We start from the raw sequence: 22,058 nt of genomic DNA, 5'->3' as shown, positions 1-22,058 counted from the left end.
GTGTTGCCCAGCGACAGCCCCAAAACATCACTGCTCTAGAGGAGATCTGCATGGAGGAATGGGCCAAAATACCAGCAACAGTGTGTGAAAACCTCGTGAAGACTTACAGAGAACATTTGACTTCTGTCATTGCCAACAAAGGGTATATAACAAAGTATTGAGATGAACTTTTGTTATTGACCAAATACTTATTTTCCACCATAATTTGCAAATAAATTCTTTAAAAATCAGACAATGTGATTTTCTGGATTTTTCTCATTTTGTCTCTCATAGTTGAGGTATACCTATGATGAAAATTACAGGGCTCTCTCATCTTTTTAAGTGGGAGAACTTGCACAGTTGGTGACTGACTAAATACTTTTTTGCCTCACTGTATTTTCTGTACGGTTGATGAGCATACAATTGTTATTTAGGTCCTGATTTAAAATTAAAAAAAAGAATTGTAGGAGGATGTACTTTCTTTTTTACATGACTGTATATGTGTGTGAGTAAGTACAACAATGTCAGAGTTATCATAAAGCTTATTTAAGTCCTCTTATCTTCTCACTGTGTGTGTGTGTGTGTGTGTGGGTGGGTGTGAGTGAGAGAGTGACTTCCTGTCATTCATCCGATGAGGTCCACAATGTCTTTGATACTGAATGTGAAGCTTCACATTCGTTCTCCTACCTCACATTAATAACCTGAGCTGAACTGTATTACACATGGAGGAGCTGAACATCCGTATTTACAGATTCCACTGACTTTTCTCAGCAGGAAGAAGAAACAGATGATTCACCACCCATTGTTTATGTGTGAGTTACACTGATGGTATTCGCAGATATATTTATTTATTATTATTTTTTTGTTGAACAGGTTTTAAATGAGATGAGATAAAGATGGTTCAAATCTGTATAATGAGTCACAGAACATAACACTGACAAATAATCTGTTTACTAAAACGAGCAGAACAGAAGCATATGGGTTTGAAGCAAAACTTGATGAAAGTTAAGAAAAGAATTTAGATGCCACTGGCTGCACACACACACACAAAACAGCATCTCAGGTTATTACTTGTGGTGTTTCGGGTTCAGGGTTGTCTTCCCATGGGCTCATAAATTACAGCACCCTCACTCACGCTTTACAGAAACCAGACCCCCTTTTATCCTGTCCATGTGTTCTCTGTGAGATCATACCCCCTCAACACTGACCCCTGTGAGTCCCACCCTGTTATCTTCGTTCTGTGTGTGTGGGTGTGTTTTGTGCACTGCACAAAACGCTTTTTCCGTGTGTCCAGAGAGGGCCCTTCTCCACATATGAGAATTTCACAGGCCATAAAATAGATAGTGGCCATTTTGCTCAGTGCCAGGTGGAGCTGTTTTTTGAGGTTTTGAGTGCTGAAGTGACCTTCGGAATTTCACACATATCTAATGCATAGTTCTCCCTGCTCTCATCTTACATTACATTAATGGCATTTAGCAGACTGTCTTATGCAGAGCAACATACAACATACCCAGAGCAGCCTGGGGAGCAGTTGGGGGTTAGGTGCTTTGCTCAAGGGTACTTCAGCCATTCCTGCTGGTCCAGGGAATCAAACCAGTGACCTTATGGTCCCAAAGCTGCTTCTCTAACCATTAGACCATATGTGTCTGTCTGTCTGTCTGTCTCTCTCTCTCTCTCTCTCTCTCTCTCACACACACACACAAAAAAAAAAACTACTGTTGAGCTGTTGATGTAAGCATTATTTTCAGTCTATGAGCAACACTGTATGTCAGTAACTTAACAGTGCATGGCAGAGTTTAGTGCTGGGTGGCCAGAGCATAAGAATAACAAATTGAGTGATTGTGGTTTTGGGAAGTAAATGTGGTGCCCACTGAGTCATTGAAAGAAATGAAAGGGGTGTGAACGACTGTCGAATGACTGTTAGTTTCAATCTTACTGTTTACCGTCAACGGCTGTAGTCCCTGCCGTATGACTATACTTGCCTAAAGAAACATTTACAACATTTACTTAATTGTTCTTCAACTGACATGAAACGAGAGAGAGAGAGAGAGAGAGAGAGAGAGAGAGAGAGAGAGTTAAATGGTGCTTTATTGTAAGCTGGTGAATAGTAAACAAAGAAGCACCAGCATGTCTGTATAACACCTGAACAATGTCAAAGGACATTTATGGGCACTGATATCTCCTTCCACTGATTCCTTTCATCTTCATGCTGCAGCCTTTTCCCCTCCATCCTCAGGTCTCAGTGAAGCATCTCAATCCAGCCCAGAGTGTCTCTTTAATAGGGGATTTCCCTGGTTTCATGGCCTGTCTGTCCAAGTCCAAGGGTCAGAGTTCAAAAGTAATGGGTCTTCATTAAAAGGTCAGTCTTTCCCCTTTGCCTGTGCATTTAAAGGAGAACTGAAGTCATTTTTTAAACTTGCTTTATTTCTTAATTAACGTGTTATTCAATTATGTTTTCGGTTTTAGTAACCTTATATCGTGACTCGTATTGGCAACTAATTGCAATTAAATATTATACTTATCGGCCTATCCGGTTTTTAGCCATGTTGAATGTAGTTCTTTTGGTCCACGGCGGGCGTCACTTATCCGCACGATCTTCACGAGACTTGTGTGAGACTTTGAAACATGAAGTGTCAGCCAGGTGTCAGTGCCGCCATTTTGAAAACTGTTTTCCAAATGAAATATTGCACAAAACGAGTTTAAATGACGATTACTGCCTACTTTTTTCAAACTTTCCTGATTGCTATCAAAACAAACAAAACTTCCAGCTTGATGACATCAGCATTCGAAAGAGGGCGCACGAGTCTTTTGACAACGTTGGCAGATGTTGGTCACTTTGATTTCCGCTGTATGTTTTACTTCTGTCCTACGATGTCTTGCACAGGTCTCAACGAATCTCGTTTACGGCCATTGCTTTGAAATATGGACTGATATATTACAGAGCATATTTCAAACACTCATAACTTGTTATAGCAGTGACAAAATAGCTATCAAAATGCATTCCTATATTTAATAAAATGAGATAAATAGAATTTTGATTATAAAAAAATTTGCCTTCAGTTCTCCTTTAATTAGACTTGAATCAAGCTCATTAAGTTAATTAAGTGCTCACAAAGACCCTGGACAACTAATCACTTTCACTATGTGCCTTTTAAACCAGCAGAGGTCTGAAACCAAGGTTCTCACAAAGAAGCAGGAGAAAACACCTCACCAAATGAACACCAGATGCACCTATTTTCATGGCAGAGGTGCTGTTCACAATAGCTAAGTAGAAAAAGTCGATAATAGACTGAGTTTAACCTGGGGGAAGGGCTGAGAGAGACTTTAGCTTCAAATAACTAGTGTTCTGGCACAACAGGCTGAGCTGTGCAGCATCAAAGACCTGAAAGCATCATGTGTATTTTGCACCTTGGCTATACATGATTAACCCTGTTAAAGATTTATGAAGGGACTGATTATTTTGGACAGGGATTCGATGCAAGTGCAGTCTGTCACTGAACACTGCTCTCTATACACCAGTCAAACTGAAGTTCCATTTAAAGTGCGAGAGATTTTACTTAAAGTGCTAGTCTAATGTAAATTACATCATAAAATCCCAGGTTTTCTGTGTGTGATATGCTCAAATAGATTGTAAAGTTCACCGATAAATAAAAAATTGGTTTGAAAATTTTTTTTTTGTGTCTGAATTCTGTTCCAAAAAAATCACTAAAAGCTTGTCTGCCAATATTAGATGCCAGCGATTTACAGGTCAGCGGCGCTGCATGTGTGATGTCATTTGCGCCACTGCCTTCATGCTTGTGTTTGGCAGGTTGCGAAAGACTAAAGACAGCTAATAAATTCAAGCAACAGGCTCAACACTTGAAGTTACCTCTCTTTGTCCATACAAATTGAACCCATTCGTTCCGTAAGTGTCCTGCCGACTTTGGTAGATACTGGATCAAAATTCCGCTTTTTTATCAGCTACACTTGAATAGCCTTGAAGGACACACCTCTTAGGAGACCTCTTAGTTTTGTTGTGGACTAAAAAATATAATTAAAAACATGCTACACTTTGCAAAGCAGACGAAGCCAGAAATGCCGTTAACTTTCAAGCGTTGCGCATATGACGTCACTTCCTTTGACTTAACAGTAACTTATCAGGAATGCATTCGTGTAGTGGTGGACACAAAGAGCCAAATTTTACCAACTAAATAGAACATGTTCCTGGTCTCGTATTAAAATACAAATTAGACAGTAAACTATTTAACATGTCTAGTTTTATAAGGTATAATTTCCAGGAGTGATGTCATTTTCATAAGAATAGCACTTTAAAAGAATATTTCTTGAATGAATTGTTCCTGGCGGCATGGTGGTGTAGTGGTTAGCACTGTTTCCTCACAGCAAGAAGGTTCTGGGTTCAAGCCCAGCAGCCGATGAGGGCCTTTCTATGTGGAGTTTGCATGTTCTCCCTGTGTCTGCGTAGGTTTCCTCCGGGTGCTCCGGTTTCCCCCACAGTCCAAAGACATGCAGGTTAGGCTAACTGATGGCTCTCAATTGACCGTAGGTGTGAATGTGAGTGTGAATGGTTGTTTGTCTCTATGTGTCAGCCTTGTGATGATCTAGCGACTTTGTCCAGGGTGTACCCCGCCTCTCTCCCATAGTCAGCTGGGATAGGCTCCAGTGACTCTGCACAGGATAAGCGGCTACAGATAATGGATGGATGGATTGTTCCTTGAATTCAGCTTGAATGAAAAAGACAGGGTGGGTTTGCTGTAGATTTAAATGGATCCCACTACTTAACAGTAGATTTATTTGTTTTTTTACTTTTAAATGTCATCTCACACACACTAAACGACAATTTATCTGAAAATGTCCCCATTACATTAGGAGTGCATTTATTCCCAGGAGTTTTTCCCACACACACATAATCACAAAAAGACTACATGGCATTCTTCCCCTTTGAAAATTGGGTCATTTAATGACAGACCCCTTAATTTAAACGTAATTTACTCAAACGTGTGATTTCCTATTCAATTGTGTAATTTGCCTTCAGTTTGGGCAGAGAACGCACATATTGCAATAACAGGCCAGATGAAGTTTGTTCTATTTTTGTCTCTCAAGACACAAAGTTTTATTTCAAAGCTGCATTAAAAAGAAAACCACAGAGCATATACACTGAATCTGTTAATTGTATAAGGACCATGTTTACACAACAGAAACCCAATCCACATGGAGGAATTACAGTCCTGAGAATTTGAGTTTCAAAAACATCCACAAGATCTCCCACAGTCTCTCAAGGAAGAACGGCCCAGAGTTGAATAGCAAATGCCCTTTTGCCTCCCATAAAATATTTCTGTACTGTGTGTGTTCCTCAGGTGAGTATGAAAAAGCCCTGGGTAAGATCACACTTAAACACTGCCGCGTTGCACAATGCTTATTTACTTTATTTAGCAAGCAGCTACCTGTGCATGATCAAAATAGTCATTTGCTCAAGCTGTTGGTACAGAGCTGATGCATGTGCGAGTCATTATAAAAATGGAGAGAAGTCAAACAGAACAATAGCCTTCAGCAAAGTCATGTCTCATCTGACTAAGCATTCCCTTTATAGCAACAAGTCCCCAGGCATTAATGCGCTGAAAGGGTCAGAACTAATAATTACACCCAAGTATGTAAATTAAATGCCACTCAAACTGAAGATGAGCAGGGGAAGAGATTTCACAAGTGGTATATTGGCAAAACTTGCACAGAAAGAAAAACAAACCGAAATTGCAATCAAGCCATCGGTTATGCAAATAAGCTGTCATTAGATATAATTTACTGTGCATAAGTCACCTTCCAGTATATCATTTGCTTTCATATAATTTGGACTCTAATTTATTTATTTATTTATTTATTTAAGGTTTAGTTATCAGGGACAATGCACATTAATAAAACATTTAAACAAATGTAAATATGCCAGAATTAGCCAGAAGGCTATTTTGCATCTGCTGTCCCTGGACTGATGTTAAAATAGTCACCCTAAAAGAACAAAAATTTAAATATAATCAAATAAAACATTTCCAAATAAAAAAACTAAATCTAAATAAAAATAAAAAAATAAACTAAAATACATTCACACACAAGCTAACATAAACTCAACACCAAACAATTACTACAAACAAAACCAAGAACATTAAGCAACAACAACAACAAACATCAACAACATTTATAATACAAGACACAATAAGAAACTAACAAGCCATAAACAAGCAGAACATAGACACCAAACACATAATAAAAAACCATCTACAAAAAGCAACAGTAATACTAGACAAACTGACAAGACAACATGACGGATGGCATCAGAAAAACATCGACAGGCAGGGCAGCAAACATGGAGAAAAATTAAGCACTAAAATTTAATGTTGACAGCCTTGACCACTAATTAACCACTTTTTAAAAAAAAATTAAAAGAAGCATAATTTGATTGATTTCTAATGTCAGTTGGAATGGAATTCCACTCACGAGCAGCCCTGATGGAAATGCAGACTGGCTAAAAGCACTTTTTCTAAACTGGACCACATAATCTCCTCTAGCTGCACTCTGTGTAGATGTTGATACCACCTTTATAAACTGGGTCAGTACAGGAGGAGCAAGTCCATGAATAATTTTATACATTAAACATGAGTGTGAATATTTAATAAAATTTTCCAGATGTAGGAATTTGTATTTCATTAAAATATGGCAATGATGATAGTCATTGGATTTCTTATCCAATACCTTAATGGTTTTTTAATATAAAGAAAGTAGTGGTTTGAGTGCAGTATTACTAGCTTGAGACCAGGTTGTCAAACAATATGTTATATGGGAGAAGATCATTGAATGCATATACATTAGTGCAGCCTTAGTTGACATGCAACTGCGAACATGTCTAAAGTTTGCCAAATTAAATTTGATGCACTTAGAAACCATTTTGATATGCTCTTTAAAGGTGAGGTTATTATCAATGACCACCACGAGATATTTAAAATCTGAAACAACACGTAGTCGCTCCCCATCTACAACCACATCAGGCTCTAGAGAGTGTGTTTTAGTTTTACTAAAAAACATACACACTGTTTTAGAGATATTCAGTTGAAGACAGTTTTGCTTTAACCATTCTGTGATGCGTTGCATTGAGTTAGTTAACTGATCAGCTACTTGGGTTGTGCTGCTACCATGCATAAAAATTACAGTGTCGTCTGCATACATTATGGTGTTTGAATTAGGGCATACAATTGGCAAATCATTCACATATAAAGAAAATAAAAGTGGACCCAAAATGGATCCCTGCAGAACACCTGCAGCTAAAGAAATAGTATCGGACTGATGATTCTTTATGCGAACAAACTGAAACCTATTTGTTAAATATGACTGTATCCAGTTAATGGTGCCTAATGAAAAGTTAAACGTGGAAAGTTTACCAAGAAATACACCATGATTGATAGTATCAAAGGCCTTCTTCAGATCTAGAAATACAGCACCAACCACACCACCTTTATCTAGCATTAACTTAATTTTTTCAATGAAATAACAATTGACAGTTTCAGTGGAATGATTAGTGCGAAAACCAAATTGGTTTGGATGCAAAAAGTAAGAGCTAGTGTTTAAATCATTTATAATTTGTTCAGCAACAAGTTTTTCAGCCACTTTCAGCCTTAATGTGTATTAAGGTACAGTAATATTCACTCTGAACATCTGTATAATCTTAGCCTGTGAAAGATTTATTGTAATCTGTGTTCAATGATCTTTAATAGACAAAATCTTGTATTTATGAATTTCTATTATTTTTCAAGAGCATTTTCTATGAAAGTGTCTACAAGTGGTGTACACTTATTGTGAGTCTGAGAAGCAAACTAAATCATGAATGTCAAGTGTGCTCAGTATTAAGGGGTACAGCTGACAGGACATGTTTCCTAAATCTGAGCCCCCAAATAGGAAGGAATGCGCAGAGACAGCAGTGTGAGACTCTCCCTCAACAACTATAGGTGCCAGCATACAGTACACTCCATCACTGAAACCTTCATGCTCACAGTCTGCCATTGTATACACACACACACACACACACACACACACACGAGTTCTACATTTAATATGCCTCTAAGATAGTTATTTTAGAATTATGAATAAGTCCTCAGCGATCATCTCAAAGGGTTTGCAAAAATTATTTGGACAACACTGTGAGTATGGAATATAATAAGGCCAAGAAGTCCACTTTACAAATGTAGGAGACATTCCTCTGTGGAATTTAAAGCCTCTGGAATCCCCCTGCGTAATGACTTATTTCATTCTGTAGGCTCTATAGGCTATATGTAATATGACACTTACCGGCCACTTTAACAGGAACTTGTTCTTGATTCTAAGATTCCTGTTCTTGGCTGGCAGGAGTGGAACCCAGTGTGGTCTTCTGCTGATGTATGCTGAGATGCTTTTCTGCTCACCATGGTTGTAAAGAGTTGCTATGAGTTGCTATATCCGTCCTGGCAGCTCGAACCAATCTAGCCATTTTCCTCTGACCTCTCTTATCAACAAGGTGTTTGTTTCCACCCACAGAACTGTCACTCACTCAGTGTTTTTTGTTTTTCACACCATTCTGTGTAAACTCTAGAGACTGTCGTGTGTGAAAACCCCAGGAGATCAGCAGTTTCTGAAATACTCAAACCAGTCCATCTGGCACCAACACCCATGCCACAGTGAAAGTCACACAGATCACAATTTTTCCCATTCTGATGTTTGAAGTGAGCATTAACTGAAGCTCTTGATTTGTATCTGCATGATTTTATGCATCGTGCTGCTGTCAAGGGATCGGCTGATTAGATAACCGCATAAAACAGTAGGGGGTGGCATGGTGGTGTAGTGGTTAGCACTGTTGCTTCACAGCAAGAAGGTTCTGGGTTCGAGCCCAGTGGCTGACAGGGGCCGTTCTATATGGAGTTTGCATGTTCTCCCTGTGTCTGCGTGGGTTTCCTCTGGGTGCTCCGGTTTCCCCCACAGTCCAAAGTCATGCAGGTTAGGCTAATTGGTGGCTCTAAATTGACTGTAGGTGTGAATGTGAGTGTAAATGGTTGTTTGTTTCTATGTGTCAGCCCTGCGATGATCTGGCGACTTGTCCAGGGTGTACCCCGCCTCTCGCTCATAGTTAGCTGGGATAGGCTCCAGCTTGCCCGCGACCCTGTAGAACAGGATAAAGCGGCTAGAGATGATGAGATGAGATGAGAAAAACAAAACAACAATTAAAAAAAAACCTTGCACCATCAGTTGGAAATTGGATAGCACTAAGAAGTAGTTATGAATAGACTTAAATTCACAGTAAACTACAATAGGGACAATTTTAAACACAAATTTCACCCTGCTTTGCATTTTGGCTTCCAAAGCAATATGCACTGATGTTACATTTGCATTAGCAACTGTTGCTACCCTTGTCCTGGGGGACAAGCGAACTTTGCTTACACACTGATGACAAGCGATATTGAAGATGCCAGATGTCTGTAGTTTGAAGAAAGCTACAGCTAAAAAGCTTTACTACCACATTACTTGGATAATCTAAATCAGAAAGAAGCGAAGGATAGATATGCACAGAAATTAGAGTTTAATAGTCGTTATGATCCATACAAAATTCCTCAAAACAATTGGAGTGACAATGTAGATTTGTGGCCGATCATTACCTACATATATGTTGGAAAGTACATTCTCACTGCATTTTCTCTGTTTTAATTTAAAAAAACCCTTATTGTTTGCCAGAAGAGAAGAACAGGGAGGATTGAGAATTGAGCAGCTGTGGTTTGTTTACACCCAATACTAAAATTTGTAGTGTCCTAGCAACCACCACAAAAACACGTATAAAAAGCCCAAAAATTCCTAGTTAACCAGGCATAAACGATACAGGATTGATCTTGTAGTGTCTTGATCCCAAGATCTTTAACCCAGCCACATATAAAAAGTTGTACGCCTCAATGCCCTTCCAGGTTTTCATCTGTTTGTCCGTGTAGAATGATGTCTGCAGCACCAGGTAGTTTGAGATGTTGGAACTCAACAGATGGAAAATTTTCCAACTCATAGGAAAAATCCTTCTTTACTAGCCTATAAGGCTCCATCCCATTGCAAAGAGCAACTTTCTGAAGGTATCTTGACCGTGCATTGGCCTCGAAACTGCGAAAATAGTCAGAGACCGTTTCACGAGCTCTTTGCATGCCAGCAGCCAAATTGGTTTGTCTGACCACCACTTCATTTACCAGAAGTAAACTCGCAAGCAAAAGTCACATGATTGAATACAACCTATATTCTATTCCAGGTTAACCACTCGCAAAGAATGACCGAAAAACCTTTAACTCTGTGGATTGTCAATGAAAAAAAGTCAAGATCGTGGCCACACACTGCAGCTGTATAGCAGGCCTTGGAGAAAGCTGTTCTCACATAGCATCATTGTTGTGGGCTCAAAGCTGGAGTGAAACAAAGGGATTCACTGACAGTTACAGATAAAAAGGCGTACTGGGTTTTTCCTACTGCTGTGAAAAAGTCTCCTACTCCCAGATCAGAGATATTTCCTTTATAAAGAAATACCCAAGTCAAGTTCTGAAGCCACAGTCAGAAGTTCAAGACAAAGTTCCAGGGAGATGATAATACTTTTTCTCTTTTTGAACAATTGGAACAATCAAAAACAGCGCAAAAATGAATCATATTTAAGACAGTTTAAGCCTTGCTTACAGGATAGACAGTGTCTGGTTGTTCCCCAGAAGAAATTATCATGTGATGTGTGATGTCACATGTAAGAGATCTATAAAGTCATGTGCTGTTTAATTTTAGTTCCTGGTTTGGTTTTATCTCTATCATTGTCATATAATTGGCTCTTATTCTAATTATATTCACCTGTGCTTCATTTTCCCTTTTTGATTTGTGCATTTAAACCTTCTATGTTTATCAGTGTCTTGGCAAAGTCTTGTAGTGCATTTTGTGCCTTTTAGTGTAAGTCTTTGTGCTTTATATATCCACTTTGGCTGTTTTTTCGCCTCTTTGCCTGTTTTTCCCATTTCCTGATTATGGATTATCCTGTTGTGTACTTGCCTGGTAGTGTTTTGACTTGGACTATGGATGACGACACTCACTAGATTGTTCTCAGTAAAGATGCCAAAACTCACATGTGTCATGCCTCTAGCTCCCCCACATTACAGCTGCACTGATCCCACGTCCAAGAGACTCAGCTACACATTCAATCCTTGGTTCCTGTAATTCAGAAACCAGAAACAGTTAACCATTTAGTATTTTTGCTGTATTTGCATTAGCAGCCCTTCACTGTAGGCCTACTACTAATGTTAAAAAGATGAGCAGCAGGCAATAAATCCAGTAAATTTATTATCCTATTTGTGCACATTAAAAAAGAGTGATAGTCTAGTTTAGCCTTACAGTTTTTATTTGTATTCATGCGTCACTGATGCTTCTTGGGTGGCACGGTGGTGCAGTAAGTAGCGAGTAGCTCTCCCTGTGTTCATGTGAGTTTCCTCTTGGTTCAGTGGTTTCCTTCCACTGTCCAAAAACATGCAGGTAGGCAGACTGGCGAGGCTAAATTTCCTGTAGGTATGAATGAGTGTGTGTGTGCATGGTGCCCCAGCCAGTGTGAACCTCTACATAAAATATTGTTAGCAAAATGCTAATATTAAGTCAAGAATCTTGGTAAATTATGGTTCTTACATAATTTTAATGAGAGGAAGTAATGAAGACTCTTTTTTCATCCCAACTCCACCGATTTTCTCTTGCTATTTGGGCTTGCCAATTCCCACCTATTGACTAACTCTCCCCTATCACATGACAACTTCCAACCAGGGAAAGTGGCACTAATGGGATTTCCTGTTGATAGGGCACTTTTCTTTTGCACCACTTGGGCTCTATGAAGACATTTCTTTCACATAGTCTTGGGTGTGATTTTAGAAAATGTTTGGACAGGTTTCTGGTCTGGACAAAACAAGGCATTATTTAATTATACGGCCCTCTCCCCAACATAATTTGGGCCTATGCATGCTGTATGAACAATTAATGCAAGGCCAGACTATACATTATATGGCCAAAAGTATGTGGACACCTGACCAATACAGCCATACACAGATCAGTCATAAAATTAAAAGCACTGACAGGTAAAGTGAATTACATTGATTATGTTGTTACAGTGGCACCTGTCAAAGAGTAGGATATATTAGGCAGCAAGAGAACAGTCAGTTCTCAAAGTTGATGTGTTGGAAGCAGAAAAAATGGGCAAGCGTAATGATCTGAGTGACTTTGACAAGGGCCAAATTGTGATGGCTAGATGACGGGGTCCGAGCATCTCCAAAATGGCACATCTTATGTGGTGTTCGCAGTATGCAGTGGTTAGTACCTAGCAAAAGTGGTCCAAGGAAGGACAAATGGTGAACTGGCAACATGGACAGCCAAGGCTCATTAATTTGCAAGCCTGTATGGTCCAGTCCCAAAGAAGAGCTACTGTAACACAAACGGCTGAAAAAGTTAAGGCTGGCTAAATCAGAAAAGTGTCAACATTAACTTTTTCAGCAGCTTGTGTTACAGTAGCTCTTCTATGGGATTGGACCATTTGGGCTAGACTTCATGCCCCATGCGAATCAGTGACTACGTTTACATGCACGTCCAAATCGAGCTGCTGTTGGTAATCGAGCAAAGGGTCCCAGCAGGGGTGCCAGAAAAATCCAATCCTACATGCACAAGTGAAATCGGGCTATTGTGCAAGGTGCATTGTGCACCCGAGCCACACGTGGCGCTACACGCCCCATCGTGTTGGTACACTTCCGGTTGTCGTCATGAAGAAGAGCTATAGTGTTGCCAGATACTGCTGACGTTTTCCAGCCCAAAACATGTTCAAATCCGCTAAAATGCACTTAAAACCCCCAATCTGGCAACACTAGCAGTTCCGTGTTCAAGCTGTTAGGCTTGCTCTAACAGACTATGGCTACAAACTGTCCGGCGCAGACCACTGTTTTGTAAGAAAACTTATTTTGCACAATAATATTTTTCTAAAGTCCATTTTTTGCTTACAAAAAAATATTTTTTTTGCTTACAATTTAACTTATGTCTTAATAAACACACAAAAAGTTCAGTTGTTTTGTTTTTATTGACATTCTTCAGGGCCCTGTACTACGAACGGAGGTTAACCTAGCCAGAAGTAACCCAGGGTTCCCCCGCTAAACCGGGGTTGACAAAACCTGGTTATCTTGTTTGGGTTTAAACGGTACTACGACGCCAGTTATGAAGTTGATTTGTTGAACCTGGTTTAACCTAATCAGGGTTAATGCGCGTTCACGTTAAAGGGGAGGTTATCAGCGCAAATCCCCACTGTTCACAATGGCACGGTCGCCGTACTTCACGGAGGAAGAATGCGCTGTCATAATGCAAAGCTACGAGGAGTTCAAAACAACACTAAGAGCAAAATCTAACACAGCGGCTGCCAATAAGGAGCGGCAAGCATGTTGGCAACGAATTGCCGATCGGGTAAATGCGCAAGTACATTCTCCCTTCTACATGTTCCAGAACAGAAGTATAGGATGAGAGAAAGCTTCATGATCAATCACAAGTCACAGAAAATGGTCCTTCGACGTGGCCCCAGTCATATATAGCTTGTTTAATGTCCGAAAAATCCTGAATAAAATTTGGTATGGTAAATTCATGGAGTAGCCTACTTAAGCTGATATGTGCACAGAGTCACATGAATTAGGATGACTGACTGTTCAGTCCCTTTGACTAAGTTGGTGTCGGTCCTGTGAACATTTCAGAGGCAACAGCAGTGCCAAACGCACCTGGCAACAGGTGAAAATGAAATATAAAAACATCATTCATAATGGTGTGTGTGTGCAAGCAAGCATTCATTTGTCTTTTATTTATTCAAGTTTTATCTGTTTGCCTAATAGTTCAAATTGTTTTGTATATAGTTTATAATGTTGTGTGATATTAATAATATTGTGGGAAAACTACTTTGCACGGACGTTCATTTAATTTATTCTATCGTCACTTTGTTTGTTCTATTTTTGTGTATTTTATTTATTTATCTGTTTGTCTAGTTGTATCTATTTTTCTAATATATTTTTTGCATTAATAGTTTGTTTTTTCCTATTAAAATAATATTGTGTTCTTGTTATAACTTTATCTATTTATCTGACTGTTTAGTTGTCTATTTTTGTTACAATTTCAATATTTTTAATATAGAAAGTTTTTGTTTTTTTCTATTAAAATGTTCTTGTGATAACTAGTTCTTGTTATATTTATTGTAGTTGTATCTATTTTGTATCTCAGACTTAAATATTTTTGTAAAACAAGTGTTTTTCTATAAAATATTCTTGCGTTCTTGGTAACTGTTCTTGAGTGGGTTTTTTTTTTTTTTTACAGAAAAGCCGTTCTGCATGGACATTCATTGAAGCCCTCATTGTTTTTTAATGGTTATTTATGAGCGTTTAGGGGTTACAATAATGTAAGTCTAGGTTGCTTTATATAAAAGGTATGTCCAGAAATATTGATGTCACTGTCTAAGCAGAGGGATCTGGCTTCTTTAGACGCTGTCTTCTTAAAACTGAATAAATATTTAAAAAGAGCCAAATGAGCCAGTCTTTTGAACGGCTCTTTTCAAAGAACGGATCACAAAGATGCGGATCCCATCAAAGAGCCATAAATCCCATCTCTAATCTGCGCTCCGATATCGCACGGGTCATCCAGGTACGCTGGCATTGTCTCTAGAGGAAATGTCGGTGGAGAGGTGGTGTTTAAAAAGGGTGTGGTTAATCGGAAACCTCGGGTTAACCAAGAACATAACCTGAGACGAGCAGGTTTGAGATGCAGCGTGAGTTGCCATGGCAGCATACCTCGGTTTGAACATAGCCAACTTTCGTAGTATGGGTTAATCGGGAAGTTACGCTGCACGTGATCAAGTTACTCTCGAAGTTACCCTGGTAAGCCAGAAAACCCGCTTCGTAGTACAGGGCCCAGATGTTGGACATATATACACACACACAAATACAATGACTTGTTTATGTACACAATTCACAGCTATGCAACAGCTGTACAGATGTATTTGGTGATACAGTAAGTGAGCTAAATTTTAACAGTGCAAACAATGCCACAAAAATAAAAGATTCATGCCGTTGTCATGATTCGTTGTCATGCCGACCGAGGCTGTTGTGTTTCCCGCTTGTGGTCTCGTCACTTCCGGAAGTAGCTCGACAACTAGCTCGATAGGGTATACATGCGCAAAATAGCTCGGCAGAAATCGCATAAACTAGGTCGTGTAGCTCGATTCCGAGAAATCAAGTGCGGTTCAATTTCAGCCGAATTAAGGTGTATACATGGCATTTTGAACTTCGATTTCAGTCGAGCAATGGCAGAAATTCGATTCTCTCTATGTGCATGTAAACGTAGTGAGTGACTACGTTTACATGCACATCCAAATCGAGCTGCTGTCGGTAATCGAGCGGAAGGTCCCAGCAGGGTGCCAGAGAAATCCAATCCTACATGCACAGTGTTTAAATCGAGCTATTGTTATGAGGTGCATTGTGCACCCGAGCCACAGGTGGCGCTACACGCCCCATCGTGTTGGTACACTTCCGGTTGTTGTCATGAAGAAGAGCTATTCAAGAGTATAAACAAAGTGACTACAGGCGGAAATTAGCATGCACTGCTATAACCTGGGACAGACATCTGTCCTGGGCCCTGTACTACGAAGCGGGTTTTCTGGCTTACCAGGGTAACTTCGAGAGTAACTTGATCACGTGCAGCGTAACTTCCCGATTAACCCATACTACGAAAGTTGGCTATGTTCAAACCGAGGTATGCTGCCATGGCAACTCACGCTGCATCTCAAACCTGCTCGTCTCAGGTTATGTTCTTGGTTAACCCGAGGTTTCCGATTAACCACACCCTTTTTAAACACCACCTCTCCACCGACATTTCCTCTAGAGACAATGCCAGCGTACCTGGATGACCCGTGCGATATCGGAGCGCAGATTAGAGATGGGATTTATGGCTCTTTGATGGGATCCGCATCTTTGTGATCCGTTCTTTGAAAAGAGCCGTTCAAAAGACTGGCTCATTTGGCTCTTTTTAAATATTTATTCAGTTTTAAGAAGACAGCGTCTAAAGAAGCCAGATCCCTCTGCTTAGACAGTGACATCAATATTTCTGGACATACCTTTTATATAAAGCAACCTAGACTTACATTATTGTAACCCCTAAACGCTCATAAATAACCATTAAAAAACAATGTGGGCTTCAATGAATGTCCATGCAGAACGGCTTTTCTGTAAAAAAAAAAAAAAGCCACTCAAGAACATAGTTATCAAGAACGCAAGAATATTTTATAGAAAAACACTTGTTTTACAAAAATACAAAATAGATACAACTACAATAAATATAACACAAGAACTAGTTATCACACAAGAACATTTTAATAGAAAAAAAACAAACTTTCTATATTAAAAATATTGAAATTGTAACAAAAATAGATACAACTAAACAGTCAGATAAATAGATAAAGTTATAACAAGAACACGATGATTTTAATAGGAAAAAACAAACTATTAATGCAAAAAAATATTATTATTAGAAAATAGATACAACTAGACAAATAGATAAATAAATAAAATACACAAAAATAGAACAAACAAAATGACGATAGAATAAATTAAATGAACGTCCGTGCAAAGTAGTTTTCCCACAATATTATCATTAATATCACACAACAACATTATAAACTATATACAAAACAATTTGAACTATTAGGCAAACAGATAAAACTTGAATAAATAAAAGGCAAATGAATGCTTGCTCGCACACACACACACACACACCCTATTATGAATGATGTTTTTATATTTCATTTTCACCTGTTGCCAGGTGCGTTTGGCACTGCTGTTGCCTCTGAAATGTTCACAGGACATACACCAACTTAGTCAAAGGGACTGAACAGTCAGTCATCCTAATTCATGTGACTCTGTGCACATATCAGCTTAAGTAGGCTACTCCATGAATTTACCATACCAAATTTTATTCAGGATTTTTCGGACATTAAACAAGCTATATATGACTGGGGCCACGTCGAAGGACCATTTTCTGTGACTTGTGATTGATCATGAAGCTTTCTCTCATCCTATACTTCTGTTCTGGAACATGTAGAAGGGAGAATGTACTTGCGCATTTACCCGATCGGCAATTCGTTGCCAACATGCTTGCCGCTCCTTATTGGCAGCCGCTGTGTTAGATTTTGCTCTTAATGTTGTTTTGAACTCCTCGTAGCTTTGCATTATGACAGCGCATTCTTCCTCCGTGAAGTACGGCGACCGTGCCATTGTGAACAGTGGGGATTTGCGCTGATAACCTCCCCTTTAACGTGAACGCGCATTAACCCTGATTAGGTTAACACAGGTTCAACAAATCAACTTCATAACTGGCGTCGTAGTACCGTTTAACCCCAAACAAGATAACCAGGTTTTGTCAACCCCGGTTTAGCGGGGGAACCCTGGGTTACTTCTGGCTAGGTTAACCTCCGTTCGTAGTACAGGGCCCTGACCACAAGGATAATGTTTAATTTGTACACTGTCTCTTTTAAAAATAAAATAAACTCTAAGAAGAGTGTTTGTAGTTTGTATGTACGAACAGAAGTGTTCCTAATAAAGTGGGCGGCTAAGGTGAAGTGTCATGCCGACCGAGGCTGTTTTTTCGACACAATTCACAGCTATGCAACAGCTGTACAGATGTATTTGGTGATACAGTAAGTGAGCTAAATTTTAACAGTGCAAACAATGCCACAAAAATAAAAGATTCATGCCGTTGTCATGATTCGTTGTCATGCCGACCGAGGCTGTTGTGTTTCCCCTGTGGTCTTGTCACTTCCGGAAGGGGCAGTGCTGAAGTAAGGAGCCAATAGGGTATACATGCACTAACTAGCTCGGCAGAAATCGCATAATCTAGGTCGTGTAGCTCAATTCTAAGAAATCAAGTTCGGTTCAATTTCAGCCGAATTAAGGTGTATACATGGCATTTTGAACTTCGATTTCAGTCGAGCAACGGCAGAAATTCGATTCTCTCTATGTGCATGTAAACGTAGTGAGTAAGTCTTTGACAACCATGACTCTGTTGCTGGTTAACTGGTTCATGTTGTGATGGTCAGGTGTCCACAAACTTTTGGCCATATACAATGGTGCTTGAAAGTTTGTGATCCCTTTAGATTTTTCTATGTTTCTGCATAAATATGATCTAAAACATCATCAGATTTTCACACAAGTCCTAAAAGTAGATAAAGAGAACCCAGTTAAACAAATGAGACAAAATTATTATACTTGGTCATTTATTTATTGAGGAAAAATGATCCAATATTACATATCTGTGAGTGGCAAAAGTATGTGAACCTTTCAGTATCTGGTGTGACCCCCTTGTGCAGCAATAACTGCAACTAAACGTTTCTGGTAACTGTTGATCAGTCCTGCACACAGGCTTGGAGGAATTTTAGCCCATTCCTCCGTACAGAACAGTTTCAACTCTGGGATGTTGGTGGGTTTCCTCACATGAACTGCTCGCTTCAGGTCCTTCCACAACATTTCGATTGGATTAAGGTCAGGACTTTGACTTGGCCATTCCAAAACATTAACTTTATTCTTCTTTAACCATTCTCTGGTAGAATGACTTGTGTGCTTAGGATTGTTGTCTTGCTGCATGACCCACCTTCTCTTGAGATTCAGTTCATCGACAGATGTCCTGACATTTTCCTTTAGAATTCGCTGGTATAATTCAGAATTCATTGTTCCATCAATGATGGCAAACCGTCCTGGCCCAGATGCAGCAAAACAGGCCCAAACCATGATCCCACCACCACCATGTTTCACAGATGGGATAAGGTTCTTATGCTGGAATGCAGTGTTTTCCTTTCTCCAAACATAACACTTCTCATTTAAACCAAAAAGTTCTATTTTGGTCTCACCCGTCCACAAAACATTTTTCCAATAGCCTTCTGGCTTGTCCACATGATCTTTAGCAAACTGCAGACATGCAGCAATGTTCTTTTTGGAGAGCAGTGGCTTTCTCCTTGCAACCCTGCCATGCACATCATTGTTGTTCAGTGTTCTCCTGATAGTGGACTCATGAACATTAACCAATGTAAGGGAGGCCTTCAGTTGCTTAGAAGTTACCCTGGGGTCCTTTGTGACCTCAACGACTATTACACGCCTTGCTCTTGGAGTGATCTTTTGGCCCTTTTCCACTACCCTTTTTCAGCTCACTTCAGCTCACTTCAGCCCGACACGGCTCGCGTTTCGACTACCAAAAACCAGCACGACTCAGCTCGTTTCAGCCCTGCTTAGCCCCTAAAACTCGCACCGTTTTGGAGTGGGGCTGAAGCGAGCCAAAGCAAGCCGACTGAGGCTGGAGGCGTGAGCAGACACTCCCCTGTGCACTGATTGGTGAGGAGGCGTGTCCTCACATGCCCACACACGCCCCGTGAGCGCGCTGGGATCTGTAAACACCGCAAACCCGGAAGAAGAATAATTACGAATTACGAGAATTTCTGAAGCCTTATGCGCCTCGCCTCATCTATACGCTCTTACCAGTATCTGTTGGCGTTGTCGGTGACAACAAGCCACAGCACCAAGACCAGCAACACTAACGACTCCATGTCCTCCATGTTTATTGTTTACTATTCGGGTCGTGAGACTACCGCTTAAAAGCTCACTGAATCAGTCAGAGCATCGTGGACGAGTTCACGGAGCGCAAGGCTCGCCGTATGCCCTTCAAATAATGCGCGCAGTAGGCTATTGATGTTTTATTATGAGCCATGTACAGTATGTCGCCTAATGTTTTTTTGTTTCTGAGTTACATGTTCGTTTGAAGGACTTAATGTACAAAATAACATAGTTGCACCCCGTAGTGTTGAAATTGGTAAACACAGTGCATTCAGTGAGGTTTGCACCGCCCTCCTTTTATTTCTGACTCTTCCTGTCACCACTCTGAGCGCTCATTCGTATGCCCTTCAAATAATGTGCACAGTATAGGCTATTGATGTTTTATTATGAGCCATGTACAGTATCCTAATGTTTTTTGTTTCTGAGTTACATGTTCGTTTGAAGGACTTGATGTACTAAATAACATAGTTGCACCCGGTAGTGTTGAAATTGGTAAACACCGCAGTTGCGGACATTTTGTAGCCTAAAATGATGTTATGATAAGCTTTAATAAAGGGCCCGGTCATTTGCCCCGCCCCCGGCCCGGCTCTGACTTGTTCCGCCACTGTCACTGATGTCACTGTTTGCGCTGCTTAACGACATCACATGACATCCACCCACTTTCGCTAACTCCACCCAATGTGTCCACCCACTTCCAGCCAGCACGGTTCAGCGCGGTTGTAGTCGAAATGCAACTTCAATAGCCCCGCTCAGCCCGACTCAGCTCGACTCGGCACGGCACGGCTCAGCCGCGTTTGTAGTGGAAAAGCGGCATTTGTTGGTTGACCACTCCTGGGGAGGGTAACAATGGTCTTGAATTTCCTCCATTTGTACACAATCTGTCTGACTGTGGATTGGTGGAGTCCAAACTCTTTAGAGATGGTTTTGTAACCTTTTCCAGCCTGATGAGCATCAACAACGCTTTTTCTGAGGTCCTCAGACATCTCCTTTGTTCGTGCCATGATACACGTCCACAAACGTGTTGTGAAGATCAGACTTTGATAGATCCCTGTTCTTTAAATAAAACAGGGTGCCCACTCACACCTGATTGTCATCCCATTGATTGAAAACACCTGACTCTAATTTCACCTTCAAATTAACTGCTAAACCTAGAAGTTCACATACTTTTGCCACTGACAGATATGTAATATTGGATCATTTTCCTCAATAAATAAATGACCAAGTATAATATTTTTGTCTCATTTGTTTAACTGGGTTCTCTTTATCTACTTTTAGGACTTGTGTGAAAATCTGATGATGTTTTAGGTCATATTTATGCAGAAAGATAAAAAATTCTAAAGGGTTCACAAACTTTCAAGCACCACTGTAATGTAGGTACATATATGGTACACATGCACAACATACTGCAGTCTGTGTCCTCCATGCCTGTACTTTCTGAGAAAGGCCTTCCTGATTTCTATTGTCAGTGTCTAAGGGTAGGCTCAGTTTTTGGGAATGTGGGTATATTGTTCCAGAGTTAGACATTTGTAGGGATCATTTCATAACCTCTCGGCCTCAGTTCTAAAGCTATTTTCTCAACCATCAAATTCCCCTCCTCAACTACCATGAATGCCTTTCCATATTCTAAACACCGGCCTTTCATGTTGTAGTGATTGAGAATAGGGTTAGAGAAACATGGAAGACTGTTTGAATTTCCCCATGCAGTTCCGGCCCCAACCCACACAAACAAAGCAGAGAAAGACACACAGAGAAAGAGTGAAAGAGGACCAGTGATGGCTAAATATAGATACACCAGTCAGCTGTAATTTGCTCATATTATAAAACACACAATTATGGATGTACATGTGGGGGTATGTGTCTGTTCATGACTGTCTCATGCGCACACACACACACACACACACACACACACACACACACACACAAAGAGTCAGTTGGCTTCACTTATTAAACCAAATGAAGTAAGATTGTATTTCCAAAGTTGGTGGGAACAGATGTTTTTTTTTTATTATTTGTTGGAAGAGTATCACATGATATGGAGGAGCAGAGAAAGAGAAATATAATGCTTTCTCTGATGTTGTATTTGTGAGAATGTGACGCAAGTCAGTGAAATACATGTAAAGAGTGCATTATTACATTATTGTACACATATAGCAACTATGCCAAATGACAAAAGCCAAATTACTCTGATTCTTTATATCTCATCTGCACAGTGCTGAAATGCAATTTAAATGTTAATTATTCCATCAGAATTATTTGCTGTGTCTGCATTCATTCGTGCACTTTATTATTACTCATAGTGCACCATAAATCCAGTGTACAACCGATGTACACTACATCCTCACTAACTACCATAATTCATAGACATTTCCTTCACCTCAAAATGTATTTGTCAGGAGGAATACCAGACCGGCCAACTTCATATATACAGGG

General features: G+C 39.9%; 1 long non-coding RNA gene across 1 annotated transcript; it reads left to right on the top strand.

Moving 5' to 3' along the window:
• Positions 1–651: 651 nt before the first annotated feature.
• LOC132889270 (uncharacterized) lies at positions 652–3,595 on the top strand. Its single transcript, XR_009655045.1, has 3 exons — positions 652–791; positions 2,216–2,338; positions 3,143–3,595. It is a non-coding gene; the product is annotated as an uncharacterized LOC132889270 (long non-coding RNA).
• Positions 3,596–22,058: the final 18,463 nt, after the last annotated feature.

This window comes from Neoarius graeffei, chromosome 7, assembly GCF_027579695.1.
Source record: "Neoarius graeffei isolate fNeoGra1 chromosome 7, fNeoGra1.pri, whole genome shotgun sequence".
In the NCBI taxonomy this organism is placed as follows: domain Eukaryota; kingdom Metazoa; phylum Chordata; class Actinopteri; order Siluriformes; family Ariidae; genus Neoarius; species Neoarius graeffei.
This window is presented reverse-complemented; position numbering and strand designations above follow the sequence as displayed.